General features: G+C 37.6%; 1 gene segment (V, D, J or C); it reads right to left on the bottom strand.

Moving 5' to 3' along the window:
- Positions 1 to 2,847: 2,847 nt before the first annotated feature.
- On the bottom strand, positions 2,848 to 5,786 carry LOC311080929 (Ig heavy chain C region-like). The segment is given in 4 exons: positions 5,391 to 5,786; positions 4,264 to 4,548; positions 3,844 to 4,161; positions 2,848 to 3,618 (listed from the first exon to the last, which is right to left on the bottom strand).
- Between the last annotated feature and the right edge of the window lie 235 nt (positions 5,787 to 6,021).

Below are 6,021 nucleotides of genomic sequence, written 5' to 3'. Positions count from 1 at the left end.
TATCCTTAACACCAAGCATATCTGCAGACTCTGTTGATTTTCTCCTTGATTCTTTTAACTCAAAAGTTAAAAGTGTAATTGATGATATTGCTCCTGTCAAAGTCAGGAAGAAGAATGGCAGACAAAAAGCACCTTGGAGAAACTCAACAGCAGTGCAAAATATGAAAAGACAATGCAGAAAAGCAGAGCGCATGTGGCGGAAGACAAAACTTGTAGTCCATTATAACATCTACAAAGACAGCATCCATGCTTTTAATATGGAACTAGGCAAAGCTAGACAGACTTTCTTCTCAAATATTATAAACAGTAATTTAAACAACACACGCACTCTTTTTGCTACTGTAGAGAGACTTACAACCCCCCAAGCCAGATTCCCAGTGAAATGCTCTCAGACAGCAAGTGCAGTGAGTTTGCTTCTTTCTTCTCTGAGAAAATCAATAATATCAGAAAGGTGATCAGCACATCCTTGAGTTGCCCTGGGGTCAGACAGATCAGATCACCTGAGAAAGTAGTTACTATGTCTGATTTCAAAGAAATTGATGGCAAAATTTTGGAAGAAACCGTACAGCACCTTAAAACATCAACCTGCGCTCTTGACACACTTCCCACATCATTTTTCAAAAGTGTGTTAAACAGTTTAGAAGCAGATCTCCTAGAAGTGGTAAATGCCTCACTTCTCTCTGGGAGTTTTCCAAACTCCCTGAAAACTGCTGTTGTCAAGCCCCTCCTGAAAAAGAGCAATCTGGATAAGACCATATTAAGCAACTATAGGCCGATCTCAAATCTTCCTTTCATAAGCAAGATCATTGAAAAAGTTGTCTTCAATCAGCTGAACAAATTCTTATGCTCGAATGGATCCTTTGACGATTTTCAATCTGGTTTCCGACCGCACCACAGCACAGAGACAGCGCTCATAAAGATAATAAACGATATTCGCTTAAATACTGATTCAGGCAAAATATCAGTGCTGGTACTACTCGACCTCAGTGCTGCATTTGACACTGTCGATCATAACATACTTCTTGACAGGCTGGAAAACTGGGTGGGGCTTTCTGGGATAGTCCTAAAATGGTTCAGGTCATACTTAGATGGGAGAGGTTATTATGTGAGTATAGGAGATCATAAGTCTGAGTGGACATCCATGACATGCGGAGTCCCTCAAGGCTCAATTCTTGCGCCACTCCTGTTCAACCTGTATATGCTCCCAATGAGCCAAATAATGAGAAAGAAACAAATTGCTTACCACAGCTATGCAGACGACACACAGCTCTACTTAGCCCTATCGCCTAACGATTACAGCCCCATTGACTCCCTGTGCCAATGCATTGATGAAGTCAACAGTTGGATGTGCCAAAACTTTCTTCAGTTAAACAAAGACAAAACTGAAGTCATTGCGTTTGGAAACAAAGATGAAGTTCTCAAGGTGAACGCATACCTTCACTCTAGGGGTCAAACAACTAAAAATCAAGTCAGGAATCTTGGTGTGACACTAGAGTCCGACCTTAGTTTCAGTAGTCATGTCAAAGCAATAACTAAATCAGCATACTATCATCTGAAAAATATTGCAAGAATTAGATGCTTTGTTTCCAGACAAGACTTAGAGAAACTTGTGCATGCTTTCATCACCAGCAGGGTGGATTATTGTAATGGACTCCTCACTGGCCTTCCCAAAAAGACCATAAGACAGTTGCAGCTCATACAGAACGCTGCCGCCAGGATTCTGAGCAGAACCAGAAAATATGAACATATCACACCAGTCCTCAGGTCTTTACACTGGCTCCCAGTTAAATTTAGGATTGATTTTAAAGTATTATTACTGGTATATAAATCATTCAATGGCCTAGGACCTCAATACATTGCAGATATGCTCACTGAATATAAACCCAACAGATCACTCAGATCACTAGGATCATATCAGCTAGAAATACCAAGGGTTCACTCAAAGCATGGCGAGTCCGCTTTTAGCTATTATGCCAGCCGCAGCTGGAACCAGCTTCCAGAGGAGATCAGACGTGCTCCTACTGTAGTCACTTTCAAATCCAGACTCAAAACACATCTGTTTAGCTATGCATTTTCTGAATATGCACTGTGCCACTGTTCGTCCGACTGTTTGTACTGTACTGTATTTTATTTTGTATTTTTCTAAACTGTTTTAATCATTCTTATTTCTTTTTATTATTTTAATTTCTTCTATGTAAAGCACTTTGAATTGCCATTGTGTATGAAATGTGCTATATAAATAAACTTGCCTTGCCTTGCCTTGCCTTACAAGGTAATGTGAGCCACATGTTTCTATTGTTTGTATTGTGGTATGTGAACGGGAGATATATGTATGTTTGTATACTCGTGGAAGTGCAGGAGTGAGACACTTTGGGAACAGCTGGGAAGGGACCCTTTGACCCTAGTATTGACTTTTGTTGGTCCCGGTGTCAGGAGTATTGATGAATAGGAGCATGTGCAAAAGTGTGCCCAAGTTAGTGGAAAACTAGGAAAAGCAACAGCTGAAGGAGACCATGGTAAAGAATATAAAAGATGTCACACAGCTCCTCCTACTTGTCTTACACTCTGTAGGCAGGCTCTGAAGGTCTGTCTGACCTTCTCTTGCAAGAGAATAAATTACTTTAAAAGACAGTTTGACTAAGTGTCTCTTACGGAGTGATGATGTTTAAGGAATTTGCCACAACAATTTGTTGTCAGAATACTTGGATGTGCCTTCTGGAGTTGTTTGTGGCTTTACTGTGTGCAGAATCACAAAAATATTATTTTTTCTCTAAATACTGATAAAAAGGGACCAGAAAATGAACCACACAAAGGTTTCTGATGTTAAAAACCACATGAGAGCTTGAATAAAACATGCAAACACAAAGATTTATTGCTTAATAAACAACACAATCAAATCAAAATTTTTCTGGATTTGAAATCATAATTTCTAGTGAACAGAATGTGAAAATGTTGAAGGACATGAATAGGCTAACAGAATCACATTCACAATGATATTCTTCTCTTGAAAACTATTGATTTTTCATGCTATGATATTATGCTGACTGTTTCGTGTGATTATATTTTTTTGCATGCAATAACAAATTAAACATATAGTTTTGACTGTAATTTGGCTTTGATGTTTGACCCTTGAAGAACGTTGATACAGAAAAATGCACAAAATCTAAAATCAAGATTTATGATCTGACCAGACAACGACAGGACAGAAGGACTGGAGAGCGTACAAGTGAACAACAGATGCACATCATGATCTGTTAGTAGAGTTGCTTGTACATTAATAATCAAAACTAACTGGACATTCTGGCTGTTTAGGTTTGATTGTTGTAACTTGTAATGGAGGTCTTCTATCGCCCATGTTGGCGTGTTTGACTGCGCAGGTGAAGGTGGTTCGGGGATCTTCATACTCTTCTTTCTTCACTGTCAGAATACTGAGAACAGACATTGAGTTCTTTTGGTGGATGTGAGCGCTGGTTAATGCCTCTATGTAAGGCTGCTCTCCCACTTTCCACATGATATGAACATCGCCAAGTTTAGAGCCGGTGACCTCACACACCAGAGAGACCGTGTCTGTGTAAATCATATCAGGTCTGTAAATGACAACACTGGGTGTCTGTCCATCTGAAATGGAGAGAGTCATAAAGATTAATAAATAAAAAAAATCAAACAGAAGTATCAAACTATACTGAATAACAAGAGTTTGACAAGCCAGCTTTTGACAGTGTGTCTAAGCATTAAAAATGTGCTTGCATATTTTTTTTTTTTCATACAATAAAACGGTGTTCAACTTTTCATCATCTATGAATGCATATAGAGCCACAACGTTAATTATTTGGATTGAATTACCTCCTTTATCAAAATTAATCTCCTTCTTGATGTCTCTGTTATTATTTGTGTTACGAATACTGCAAGTGACCATTTCACCATCAAACCATGTCTTTGTATCAATGGTGATGTTGTGGATTCTTATAAACTGTGAAATGTCTTGAGAAAAGTTTATATTTCCTGTTACACTGCTTACAGGTTCATTCTTCACTGTGCACAACACTGAAGCTTCTTGCACTGTCTTTTGTTCATCTCCAGAAACAACAGCTTCCAAGACAACTTTATTATTGACAAATAATTCTCTCACAATTGGTGGCTTCAGTGTCAGTGTAAGTTTAGCTGTTAAAGAGTAAGAAAATGAATATGATTTAATGTGTAAATGTGGATTTATAGAAGTAAGTGTATGAACTAGAGAGAGAAAACCAACATTAGATGACTTACTGTTGAAGTTCACACTAATCAGTTTTCCCTGGTGTGTGACCTCGCAGGTGTAGTGTGTAGATTCATCCCATGTCTCACCGCTGACTTTATAACGACTGTATGCTGTGTAATGACCTTCATCATTCAGTTCGTACTCCAGTTTTGACTGTTTTGGGCTGTTGATATCATTTACTTTCCATTGTACAGTGAGGTTCTTGGGGTAGAAATCCTCAATAACACACATGACTTGTGTACTTTTCTGAGTTGTTACGAGAACCAAGCTCAGGGTTGGTGTTTGTGAATTCACTGAAATTAAAACAAATTATGTTTATACATACAATGTTGAAAACATCTGAAGTTTTGCAGCAACAACTGTTATTGTCTGTCATGACCTTTTCTGAATGGGTGTCTAACTGCATCAACGCTGATGTTGTGGATTCTTATAAACTGTGAATTGTCTTGAGAAAAGTTTATATTTCCTGTTACACTGCTTACAGGTTCATTCTTCACTGTGCACAACACTGAAGCTTCTTGCACTGTCTTTTCTTCATCTCCAGAAACAACAGCTTCCAAGACAACTTTATTATTGACAAATAATTCTCTCACAATTGGTGGCTTCAGCGTCAGTGTAAGTTTAGCTGTTAAAGAGTTAGAAAATGAATATGATTTAATGTGTAAATGTGGATTATAACACAAGTTGTATTGCTTTGATTTAATTTCTCTTAAACTTTTAGACGACTGACTTGAAATGACTTGTCTCCAGTTGTCTACAGTTTTTACTGTTGGGTTCTGGATGAAATCAGTCAGGTCATATCCAGTCTTATCGATTCATTTGAAATTAAGAAAATTGGCAAGTGCATCCATAAGAAACCAACGACCACGGACAGGATTTTCATTAAACAATACATTAAATTTCGTTTTGTTTTTCACCAAACTCTATTGTATAACCCAGAACACTTGAATTTATGATACGTGTCATACGGGACCATTCTGTGATGCTTTCGTGCCTTTTTTAAAAACTTCATGCTGGTCGCTATTCACTGCCAGAAAATGATCCTTTTGTGGACATAAAAAGAAAGAAGGGCATGCAGCATTCAAGTCAATAAAATCTAAATGAAAAGGACATTCAAATAAAGAACAACACTTGCCTTGACCTCGCACAATATTGAAGGAAAACAAGCAAAAGATGAAGCCGAGGACTTTTAGAGAACCTGTCATTTTGAGCTCACTTCTTCACAAGTGTCTTTTTTGGTCTTTGCCTCTGAAACTCTTCCCCGCTTGGGGATCCACGAGTTGATCTAACAAGTTAATAATTTACCCAAGTCAGGGTTATGTCTTTTTACACCAGACCTCTCTGTGCACAGACAATATTTCATGTACATTAATAATTTCCCATTGCAAAACATGTCGTTTTGAAAATTGAGCTATCTATTGAACTGGTAAAAACTGAGAGGTAGAAAAATGTTTGATACAAAGTATTATAATGTGCTTAAAAAGCACAAAACTAAAGTTGCTGTTGTCTCCTAGATGGTCCTCCTCATCTCACACTGAATTAAAAATAAATATATAAACATGATTGACATTTATTGGACTTTGTGCTTTTGGTAAACACTGAAAATGTTAAACTCAAAGGTCTTTCACTTTATTTGCAAATGGTTGTTTTGTTCTAACTAAGTTTTGCCAGCTTTGAATCAAAGGTTGGTTAGTAGTTAATGATAATCTTGTTTTCCTAAAACTGTATGAATGCAGTGAATGCAGTGAATAAAATAAGACTATTTG

The sequence above is a fragment of the Abramis brama genome (assembly GCF_963993115.1).
Source record: "Abramis brama genome assembly, chromosome: 1".
Taxonomy (NCBI): domain Eukaryota; kingdom Metazoa; phylum Chordata; class Actinopteri; order Cypriniformes; family Leuciscidae; genus Abramis; species Abramis brama.
This window is presented reverse-complemented; position numbering and strand designations above follow the sequence as displayed.